General features: G+C 39.5%; 1 protein-coding gene across 2 annotated transcripts in view; it reads left to right on the top strand.

The window, feature by feature from the left end:
• Positions 1-12,543, top strand: part of cdh11 (cadherin 11, type 2, OB-cadherin (osteoblast)) — a 122,584-nt gene that overhangs the window by 71,727 nt on the left and 38,314 nt on the right. The window lies entirely within an intron of this gene.

Here is a 12,543-nt window from a genome sequence, read left to right as displayed (position 1 = left end):
CTTGAATGAACTCTTTTTCCAAATGCAGCAAAATATCATTTGTCTGAAAGCAACAGTGTTGAACTCCTCCCAACCTGAGCTGGCCACGTTCTCGTTGACTCCAAAGCACACAATGGTGTAAATTTTCTGGTGGGAGCCTGTCTCCTGAGTGAAAATAGATCAGCGACACTGTGCAAACGGATCCCTTCTAACGTTTCTCTTCATCAGAAAGCCTTCAAAGCTCCATGACACTAAGCACATTACCTTTATGTTGACGGATAACAGGTGACAGGATTTGGTTGGGAATAATGCTCATGCTTACCAAATCTGCTCCCCGAGCGTCCCTGCTTGGTTTTCCATCACGGTGCATCTCTATCCGTTGTACAAGGGGTATATGTTGTTGCTTTTTTGTTTACCTTTACTTATGACCAATAAAATTTGATATTCTATATATATATATATATATATATATATATATAGAATATCACTCTGATTGGTCTTTGAATGTTTAATCAGAAGAATTAGGATTCTTTGCTTTTTCAGTGATCAAACACATTTCGTATGAATTCAGATAGAGTCAGGTTTATAAAAAGTAAGAAATTTATGTTCTAAACAAATTAAAAACAAGACAAGTTATAAATAAGACGAATGTGATGGATGAATATAAGTGGATGGAATGTGATGAATGATCATTGAATGGTGTGTGTTTATCAGAGCCTTGTATCTGGAAGAAACTTGAGTTCTAGGTGTGAAAAGAATTTTGTCTGCATTAAACTATAAGTGATGGTTCATAAAACGGCATCAGACACAATTCGTGTCAAGCCTATGTAGCCGTTCCTGGGGACCGTTTGGATCCAAGATGTCAAGGAGTCGTTGACCCCAAATGCACGTGGCTCGTAGGAAAACCTTGATGCGACCAAGTCAGTCCTAGGATGTTTCCCGAGCCACAACAGATAGATGAAATCGTTTGCATCTAGACCAATTGTTTCTGAATAGGTGAAGGAACCGTTTTGCTGTGTCAGCTGTAGCGTTCAACAGGTTTTGACAGCTTGTCAAGAGAGTTTCTTTTTCCTTCATGAGAGTGTGCAATCCTACGGTCTTATAAAGAAGGCTTTGTTTGGAACATAGGCTGACATCTTTAGCCTGGCAATCCAGACTATATATGTGAATATTCATATATATATATATATATATATATATATATACACACACACACACACACACACACACACACATATAAACTTTGCAAAGCAAGAATTTGGTCAGGTTCACTAGGCTATGACATCTTGTGTTCCTGTAATGTAAACAAACACTGCAGTATCCCTCTGGCTTGTGGGAAGATAGATTTTAAAATCCACTTAGAGAATGGAATTATGTCTGCAGATGACCGGTGGCATGTAGGTCAATATGTAGGTGAAAAATGACCCTTTCTGGGCATTACACCATGCAGTTGTAGGTCTGTGATTGCAGTCTTGTGCTGGTGTGTCATGCATGTATTTTCAGCTCGTCCTTGTTTTATTTTCCCTTTAAGACTTTTAAATAAGTCGGATGTCTGACAATGTCACAATTAATAAACATGAACTTTTATGGTGATTCAGCTCAGCATTGAGAAAACTATTTGTTCTTATTATGCAGATTTCTGGGTTATTGGTGATGAATAGAACTGGAACATTTTGTGCTTCCTTCTTTTTCAGGCAGACCGACACAAACAATGAAAAAAAACACTAACGCAGAGCTTTGCATAGTTTGGCAAGATATATGCTTTAACCCTCTGATCAGTACCAACCACCAACAACTTAGTCCTCATATTTACAGAAAGTCCCGAAACATTTAGGACATGTTCACACGTAGCCACACCCAACCACATAGCACATGCCAACCATGCCGTCCCCCAAATCTTAGAATAACTTTCCATCTTGCTGCGTAATTTTCACAAAGGTAGCGGGCAATAACCATTAGCGTCGTCCTTCACCCGTGGTCTTCTACATTTAGCCTAGCAGAACAAATAGCTCATGAACAATCGATGATACCAAAACTGTCCCGAAGGCATCCATGATGTTAGAGCATGTCGGTCGGAGGCGGTGATGTTGCGGAACCTAAAACTCGAGTTATTCACATCCACAATCAAATGCAGACAATGAAAACATTTGCAGATCTCCATCTTGAGTAGAGTTTTTAAAATAATTGTTTTTTGTTGCATTTATCTTCATTTTCATGTGGATGACAGATCAAACTGTGGAGAAGTATATTTGTTTTGTGGGACACCGGCTACGTGTCTACAGGGCCTTAATGTTCCAGTAGTATGAGTCCCTTCAGGCTTGTTTCTATTATCAGAACTTCCAGGTAGAGTTGTGACGTTGGCGAACGAACCAATTCTTTTGAACGGCTCATAAACACGAACTATGGGAGCAAGGCCATTGGAAGTAGGCGTGCTGAGGGTGCTGCAGCACCCCCTTGTGGATGACAAATTATATGTATTTTGATATTCTGTAAGCAAAAATAAAAGTATTTTATTAGATTTTGTTCTGAGTTTAATTGAACACAACTACAAATGCATAATATTATTTTCAAAAACATTTTTGTATGTCAAACATACACTGTGCTATCTTATATATAAGACGTAAGATATGTGTGTACACACATAGGGACACTATATTTGTCTGTTGATTCGTTATTGCGATGAGAAACCCACTAGATTGTCTATATTCCTTTTTGTTCATGTCGTTTTTCTGGTATTTTACTCATAATCATTCTTTCTGTCGTTCTTTTTTTCCTATGTGTGTTTCACACAGATGCACACAAATGAGCTCCTCCACGAGACAGAACAGTTATAGGGGGTAGTGAAGTGATGCGACGTTCACGAACAAATTGAATATTTTGAACGGGTTTTCAAAGTGAACGATGAGAGCCGAGTCTCTGTAGAGAGTCGTTCATCTTGTCTCTTGGTGACAAAACCTCCCCGGAAGTCGGTAAAGTGCACCTGCTCAAACCCCACCCACCGCTGCGATGGAGGTAGGAGGAACGCTATCCAACATCGTGCGCCCTCACGGACACCGGAGCAACACGTTGCCCTTAATGGAGCATCACTTCAAAGTGTCTGAAACTTTCATTTGATTCTAGAATAAAAATCCAGGCAAGCTTAGATTAAGGCCTAACAAAGCTAAAGGTCAAAGGTAGGAATGGATGTCTCCATACTGATATAGAGATGTGTGTGTGTGTGTGTGTGTGTGTGTGTGTGTGTGTGTGTGTGTGTGTGTGTGTGTAAAAATACCAGGCTGGGTCTTGTGGGTGGTAATTAGTGCTTGAATTTTACTAATGGCTTAATAGAAACCATCAGCTGTTACACGGAGGCATACAAGTCCTCACACTCACACACACACACACACACACACACACACACACACACACACACACACACACACACACACACACACAGAGCAAAGACCTACTTTGCTGTAACTAGGACTCCGTGTCTGTGTGTGTCAGAGTTGCTAGCCTCTCATTAATACCTATTTTCACGAATGCTGAGAAAGCTCTGCGGTTCTCTCATTGTAATTGCCTCGCCATGCTTACACACACACACACACACACTCACACACACACTCCAACTTCTATTAGTCCTTCTAATTGAAAGGCAATTAGGCCTCAGGTTTCGTGGTGTGAGCTAAACGCTGGGTGTCTGTTTTCAGCAGCGCTCTGTTTTTAAGCTTTTACCAGACCGCAAAGAGCCGGCCACCGAAAGCAGATACTCCGAGTGAACTTTAATATACTGACTGTCGGTCGCTGTGCCTTTCACACTCCTGTGTCCTCCAGGGCCTTTTGTCTCTCGTGTAGTTAGAAGTGATTCTTGTGCTTACACTTTACATAATAATAAAAATCTGCTCCTACTCAAGTTAACTTTTTTTTTCATAAGCTTGTTTAAGACTCTGTTGATGCCAGTTATACATTATTTTTTCTGTCATTTTTGCCGTTAACTCAGGTCACCTTAAAGTCCCGTTAGTCATCACACACTGGTGAAATTCATCTCCGCATGTGACCCATCCCCCTGATGAGCAGTGAGCTGCAGCAGTGGCTGTGCTCAAGAACTGTTTGATGGTTTAACTCTCCAGTCCAACCCCTTAAAGTCGAGTGTCCTGCAGGGAGGCATTGGGTCCCATTTTTAAAGTCTTTTGTATGACTCGACCGGGATTTGGACCCCGGTCTCTCAGTCCCAGGGTGGGTGCTCTATTCCTGAGAAGGTATTTTTCTCTATTATCACATATCCTCCGTATGGAACAGACATTGTGAAGCAAAAGTGACTCCGAAGCTGAGCATCTATTTCAGAGCACTTCAGGGATCCCTCTGTAACAGAATATCTCATCGTGGCTCTCCCATGACCCCCTTTTCCTGCACAAACTTACAAGAAAAACTCACATCTGGTTCAGATTGGGTTTGGTAAAAGAGGAATCCAGAGGCTGCAGTTTGCCTCTGATTGTTTGTGGTTTCACCGACTACAGATGAAGATGAGATTATCTGTAAATTAATCTGAATAAATGAATGAGAGTGTGGCACAACTCAAAAGTAGTAGATCACAACATGTCCTATAGGCTAACAATTGCACGCCTGCTTAGATAAAAGCGTATTACAGGTTTTCTATGAGACAAATGCAAAGAAACTAAAACTTTTTGCATGATTCAAAATTGGTTTTGCATATTTCTCAGCCTTCTTGGTTATTTTCAGTTCATTAGGATTACAGATGGCTCATTTTGTCAGTCAAAAAGTAAAGAAATGTGCTAAACACACCAAATTACTTTGTGTTAGTGGTCTCAACCTTTTTGTTCCTGCATCTCAAACTGGTGATGGGGTGGTGATACTCCTGTTATATAATCATTATCAAACTCCACAATCACTTATCAAACATTTACTGAGAAGCTATTTATCTGCTACATTGGGCTTGTTTGGAAATATTTTTAAATGATGAAACATTTTTCCTGTTTTACTTCTTTATTTTTTCATTCCCCCCCCCCCATTTTATTATCTCAAATATTGGTTTACTAGCTGCTGTACTGAGTTCACACAAGAACAGACTGAAGCATGTTTCTGCAGTGAGAAGAAACAAAACACAAAGCCTGTGAGAACACAAACAGAGGAAGGTCACCCTGAAGCCTTACAGACATAACGGTGTGTGAAACAACCTCCAGACATAATCAGAGATAACACAGGTGGGTTATTTTAAATGAGGATGAGAAAAAGTAAAGATTCACTTAAACAATCCATGAATTCCATGGATGTTTAAAATAAATGGGGTACAGAGGTTTACAGGAGAAAATCAGAGCAACATTTAACCTCTCAGTCTTTCTTCTTTGCTTGCTGCAGATGTTTTATTCCTTTTGAACATCTTGTTCACAAAGTTCCGTTTCACCTCCTTTTCCAGAAATAGAAAAAACATAAAACATAAGATAGCTAAAGCATATATATCATGTTCATATTTCATAAATGACCTTTTCTAATGGTCCCCATTGGTAAAAAATAGAAGTTTTTCGCTGATGGAGAAAAACCTTTAGTGGACTCTCTTTCTTTTTTCTATAGACGTCAAGTATTTTCCCAGATTTTTTTTTTTTTATGGTTGCAGTGGCAGATTTGGCTTACTGAGGAGGGAAGCTGAGAGAGAAAACCCAAAGTGAAGAAGAAGAAGAAGAAAATATCATTTCTACAGCGCCTCTCAAGATAAAAATTACGAGGCGCTTCACAAAAGCAAAAAATGTAAAAATATAAAAAAGCATTTAGAAAATGTTTAAAAATATATTTAAAATGAGCAAAAATAGGCAATTGTGATTAAAAAAATGTTAAGAAAGAGAGAGAGTGGTGAAGAAGGTCATACAAAAGCCAGCTTGATCAAGTGAGTTTTCAGCTGCTTTTTAAAGGAGTCCACTGAGTCCACTGATCTCAGGCTCAGGGGGAGAGAGTTCCAGAGTCTGGGGGCCACAGCAGCAAATGATCTGTCACCTTTGGTCTTTAGCCTGGTGCTGCACAACCAGTAGGCTTTGATAGGCTTTGAAAGGAAGAGGTAGGGTCAGACGCAGCCTGTTCTTGTTGTTTAATGGGAACAGGCATGAAAAACCTTGTATGTGTGTAAAATACGGAGAAATTTCAAACAATCATGCAATAATAATACATTTTATATCATATTTTAAAGGGTTTTAAGTTGGTTTAGCAGCAAATTTCCAATAATGCTTTACAAAATAAAGTTTGTAGTTAGAAGAATTCTTAAATAAAGCAGTTTCACTCATCAGACGTTTTTTGTAACATTTATGCACAAAAGTCCAAACTTGCAGCCATAACTGAAGCAAAGAAGTCTACAGGCTTGTTTGGATTTGGGAGATTGGTAGTGACTCTGTTGGAGACGTTTCTGAGAAGAAATAAAAAGCAGCAGAAGAGGAAAAGGTAGACTTTCCTTCCAGAAGCTACGTTTCTGTTTGCTGTCGCATGCTGTACACTGGACTCTGTCCAAAGTAAAGAAACATAAAGATCACACTCAAATTTTAAAAAGCAAAAATTATGAAAATCACAGTTTTTTTTTTACTGAATCGCTTAAACAGCTCAGTTTGTAACAAGTCACACTAGAAGCAAAATGAGTTTTTTTTTTCTTTTTCAGGAAAAATTTAATTCTGGGACCTAATCTGTATTTTAAGCTGCTCTCAGATGTGGAACTTGACTTATAAGCATGACACACACGCACACACACACACACACACACACACACACACACACACACACACACACACACACACACACACACACACACACACACACACACACACACACACACACACACACACACACACAACATACAGTATGTGTCCAGCCAATGAATCACTGTTGTCTAATCAAGCACTTGACTCATGGACATCACTTGAGACTCAGGGCAAAAACGAACACACACACACACACACACACACACACACACACACACACACACACACACACACACACACACACACACACACACACACACACACACACACACACAGACTGTTCTCTATTCTAATGTGGCTCTTGAGTCATGTATTCAGACAGAGGAAGTTGTCTGGCCAAAAGGCACGCGTGCCCTCGGGAGTCATTATCGCTGCCTGTTTCTTTGCAGCAGTTTGTGTCTCTGCCTCAGTCTGTGTTGCTCCATCAAGCATTAGAAATGCCAGAAAACATGCAGATTCTGTGTACAGTGTGTATTATATTTCTTTGTTGTTGTTATTTTTAAAACAAACTATGGTGTTTCTTGGCGGCTGGAGTTGCAAAAACAAACAGAGGAATGGAATAGTTTGTTAAAGCCAAGTCAAAATATGTATTTTATTCCCTCTGACGTGCTCTTTAGTTTACACTTTGACATTGAGGATTTAAAAGGGACATTTCAACCATTTTTAGATGTTTTCTCAACAGCCATGATTTGGAGAAAGAGAGTCCCTTCACAAGGGCTCATGGCTAATCTAAATGCAATTAATATAAATATGTACTGCTGTTTTAATATTGCTCAGGTCTCTTTAGAAAATTCGGAGGCATTTATGTAAACATTGTTTTATAAATCTTGAGCAGCAAAATGCAGAACCTCTGGTGCGTCCAGGAGTCAAGTCCAGTGAGATCTTATTACTATTCCTGCAGAAATCTTTGCATAATTTAAAACTGAAAGTTGCTCAGAGATTCAGTAAATCAAATTTGTTTGAGACATTGTGAAATAAAGGAGACGTTTAAAGATACCAGCCATTGTGCTTTGGTGTTGGGTTTGCCTGGACTATACTGGTGAGTTAAATGGTGGACTGTCGTTTTAAAACAGCTTTAATCTCCTGAATGTGACAGCAGCTCATGTGTAATCTACACTAAACACTTTATGAGGCATAAAATTATTCGAGGCTCCTCCTGGGCGTGAGCACATGAAGACGTTCTTCAGCTTCTGCTGCCGTTTATTCTTGTAAACAACCACAGCAGTGCAAATTCAAATAGATGATTGTGTGAAGGTTTATTAGACACCGTTCTCATGGGTGTCTATAAAGTGTTGGAGCTGTTTCAAGATGGCAGGAATATGATCTGGTCTTGGGTGCATGGACCACAGACATCATATACGTAGACGCCTCGTGGACTGGTGCTGCCAATTGGAGCCGCCGTAGTGGCCGGCCGCCATCTTAGACGGGTCTTCATTCACCCCGATGCATTCATTTCTAAAGAGGAAGGTGCTTACCCAACTAAAAACACATTTAATTACGCTGATCACAAAATCAGAGTCATGATATGGCATGATAAGAAAAATAGAAATAGAAATACATAAAATAAATAAAAAAAGAAAATCCCATCAGGTAGGCTAGAAAGGTGAATAGTAATCCAATGTGCTCTGTTTTCAATCGTGCACCACAAAAACGGGCATAGTTGCCCACCCTGTGTTGACTCCAGCTGGGTTTGGAGTGTGGGGGACCCAACCAGTATGCCGGTGACACTGTTACGCTCTCCAGTGCCCAATGGGGCGTCTACATATTCATGTCTATGGCACGGACTTTGTCATCAATTCCCGGAGGGAACAATCTCTGTTTCTCTAAACTAAAGTTGTTCGGAATAGGAAAACGCCCCCCAAAATCCAAATGGATGGAATTATTTACCTAACAAAATAAATAAATAAAAACTATATTATAGTTTAAAGTTTATTTTAGCCTCTGTTTTTTTTTTCTATTTTTCCACATAAAGTTTCATATGAACAGTTAAACCTGACGGCCACATTTGTGCATGAATGTATTTCAGCCTTAATAAAGGAAGCTGAAATTCATCAACACAAGGAAATTATAGCTTAATTGTAAAGTCTTAATATCTGGTAATTTTTTACTACACACTTGTTTAAAACTAATGCAAGATGGACAGGAAACATGAAATGCCCTGTTTTTACCTTGAACGGGTGGTATTAGTCACCACGCTGCTTAGAATTTGACAGCGAGGTCGTTTTTGAGCAAATCACTCATCATTAAAGTCACAGTCACACACCAGATTACCCTTTGTGCATCAATCATTTTATTTATTAATGTTCTTTTACGTGTTAATGTGTGTTTGACTCAGCCGAAGAAATATGTCCATTTGTCTGACAATTAGTGGAAGACGTGTAGCAGGAAATGACAAGAGAAAGCAAGTTTTCTTATTTACATGTGAAGTTATCTTTAATTTGATGCACACATGAGAGGTATGTTAACAGATTCTGCACAGCGGGTATCTGTTCATCAAAGTTCACACCACAAGTTCTGAGTGTCTTTCCTTGTTGATGTTCTTTGTACTTTAAATAATTCCTTGGGGTAATGTCGGCTGGTCCCGGTTGATCCGCTGCATCAAGCAGTCGTTTTGCTGCAAATAAATAATGAGTGATGGACACACACGGACTTCTTAATCAGAATAATTTAAAGGAATTAGTTAAACATCACTTCAAAGCTGCCTGGTCATGTGGTCATTAGTAACCAACCATTTTCATCTTCTGACAAAGTTAAACCTACATTTAGTCTGAGCAGAGAGCAGAGCAGAAGGAAAAGAAAACATTGCTTTAGAAAGAGGAAACGTCTAAATCCGATCATATGAGATTATTTGAACAGCTGATAAAGTTTGGATTTTAGTGATTTGTGTAAATAGTCTCTTTTAAAGTCTAATTGTTCCTTTACCAGCCAATTAGCGATGGAGAAGGCAGACAAATCTGTGAGCTCATATTTCATCAGCTCTGGCAGCGTGCATCTGGACTCCCTCATGTTCAAACAGATTTCTACTCATTCTTAAGCAGACCGGGCCAATCTCGAGGATTTAACTAATACTGACTGGGTTTGCCACTGTAACACACTACATGCTGCAGGGCTCTGATTGGATGCAATTCTAACCGGCTGCTTCCAAACCTGTTCGGATTTGTCTCTGGCATTTAGATTACAGTGAGCTAAAACCTGATGCAATCATGTCAATATGCTTCCTAGGTTATAAGGAGAAATTATGGAGACATTTATTTTGGTAAACATCAAAATCTTGATCATTTCCCCAGAATAATCTGAGTTTTTTAGAGTTTAGGAAGCCTGCCAGCAACAATGTACATCAGTGGCGATCACATTCTGTGGAAGAAAATGCACACCAAAATTACGTCATTGTTAGGTTACCATAAAAAAGCCCCAAAACATTTTTGTAACATTTAGACAGGTTTAAAAACACAAGTAAATGTCAAATAATTCAATTATATTTTCTTGGGTGATTAGGTTCTTGAAGAAAACATGAATGTTGCTTTAAAAGAAGAGAAGAGCTGCTGTTGGAGCTTGGGTGTTCATGGGGTCAGTCTGAATAAAAAACTACTTTTGTAAGACTGTTGAAGCTTGGAAAATGAACCATATGTAAAACATTTAATAAATACTGAGCCACAAAGCATATGAGAATCCATATATATATATATATATATATATATATATATATATATATATATATATATATATATATATATTAGAGATATTCTTTGAGCATGCCTCACGACATATTTATGTTTTGCCCTTGTTCTGCCATCTATTTGGCATCGACTTTTAACACCCTTCGAAACACCACCATCAGATGCCCATTAGTTTTGCCTTCAGAAGGGTAAGAAACATTGTTTTCATTATTTGAACTAAAATCAGGATTGAAATGTAAATTTGATTAACTGCACAGCTCTAACTTATACAAATGCCATTTACACACTAACATCAGCTCCACTCCGCTCTGCCCGCCTCAGCCTGGCCACATCCATTCCACACTGCATTAGGAGTGAGGATGTGATTGAGCAGTGTCTGGCAGCATTGTGTGCGTGCTTGGAAGTGTGTGTGTGTGTGTGTGTGTGTGTGTGTGTGTGTGTGTGTGTGTGTGTGTGTGTGTGTGTGTGTGTGTGTGTGTGTGTGTGTGCGTGTGTGTGTGTGTGTGTGTGTGTGTGTACGCTCTCCTCATAGCAGTGAGAGACAGAGTAAAACAACTTCAGTCAGAGGCTCGTTAGCTCCACAGCATCCAGAATGATAATGTATCACGCATGCGGGATGCCACCGCGTCTGATTCTGTCAATCGGAGGCTCCCCCTAATGGTAGGCATGATTTTGAGTAGCTAATCAGTCAGCAGTGGGCGTGTTGGGCCTGTTTGGCTCCAGACAGACCATCTCGAAGTGAAAAGACATCCGATTGCGCGCAGGAAAATCCAAGTCTACCTAAATGAGAATGCTCTAAACCCAGCCCAGGTGTAGTGAAGTGTGTATGTGCCATTACAAGCTGCATGGTGGCACAGCTGGCAACACTGTCTCCTCACAACAAGTATGTTGCAGGTTAAGGGCTACTTTGTGACTTTTTCATACTTTTAAATCATTTTCTTGAGCCAGTATGTGCTAAAATGACCCTTTACTGGGTTAATCAAAGGACCCCTATCCCCTATTGCCCCCTGGAGCCAGAATATTCCACTTGCAACTTCTGACTGGCAGGCCACTCTCTTGGGACTTACCTGGTGCTGCAGTCTGGTTCCAGCATGTTTTCTGTAAGTTTTAGATAATGAACACAGCCGATTTGTTTAATTTAGTGATGACATACTCCTATAGACATTAAGGAAGGCTGAGAAGGCATTTAAGCTGTTAGATTAAGGTGCTAAAAAGATGAAAACGGATACTGGTGGCACTAAAAGCAAGCCAAAACCTCCTAGTTCCCCTTTAAAACTTGGCTGCAGTCATTACAAATGCAGTTAGCGTGTTCTCATCATGCATTTGTGGGTTTTCTCCCACAGACCAAAAACACGTCAGGTTAATTAAATTAATTATGTTTTGTTTGATATAAAACAAATGCCAAATGAATAAAAACAAGAATGTTAAATTCCTTGAATTAAAAAAAGAGGTTCATGTCAGCTTTAAGAACATGATTTTCAATTTGAATAAGTACTTCAGGTGTTTTCAGATAAAAAAAAGTGACACATCGTTAATCAAAGGTGCACCAAAAATGTGGCCTGTGATGAGAGTTGGCCAGTATTCAGCATTTTCATCCATGATCCTCCAATGTCAAACTTAAAAATTCTATTTATTATCATTGGGGCCCTGCGCACCCCATTACCAAGCCAAGCAGAAATAAAAGTGTTGTTTTAACCAAACATAAATCTTGAAGTGTGCTCTTATTCCAAGAATTTTCATTAACTTTGCACCACATTGACATTTGTCTAGTGTTTCCTGTAAGACCGAGCGGTTTTTAGCTTACAGCTCAGGGCTGTTGATGGGCGTGTTCGGCTCAGAAGAGATCAAATTTTGTCTGAGTCCTGCTGATTCATTCTCTGCAGTCACAGACGCCTCATCATCACCTTAGATTTCCAGTTGAACAGATGAAACCGGAAGCCATGGAAGCAGTGGATATGGGTGTTTTTTAAATGATCTTTCCCTTTAAATAGAACGAGTGATAAAAAGATGAACAGAGTGACCTGCTGTCATATGAACCGTCCGTTCTGCAACCACTCAGCCTGTATCTAATTGAATTAAATGGGTTTACAGACAACAGCCTGTATAATTAGTGCATTGTCCTCATTAACACAACAGCCATTCACAAGACCAGA

The sequence above is a fragment of the Nothobranchius furzeri genome, chromosome 12, assembly GCF_043380555.1.
Source record: "Nothobranchius furzeri strain GRZ-AD chromosome 12, NfurGRZ-RIMD1, whole genome shotgun sequence".
NCBI classification, from domain to species: Eukaryota; Metazoa; Chordata; class Actinopteri; order Cyprinodontiformes; family Nothobranchiidae; genus Nothobranchius; species Nothobranchius furzeri.
This window is presented reverse-complemented; position numbering and strand designations above follow the sequence as displayed.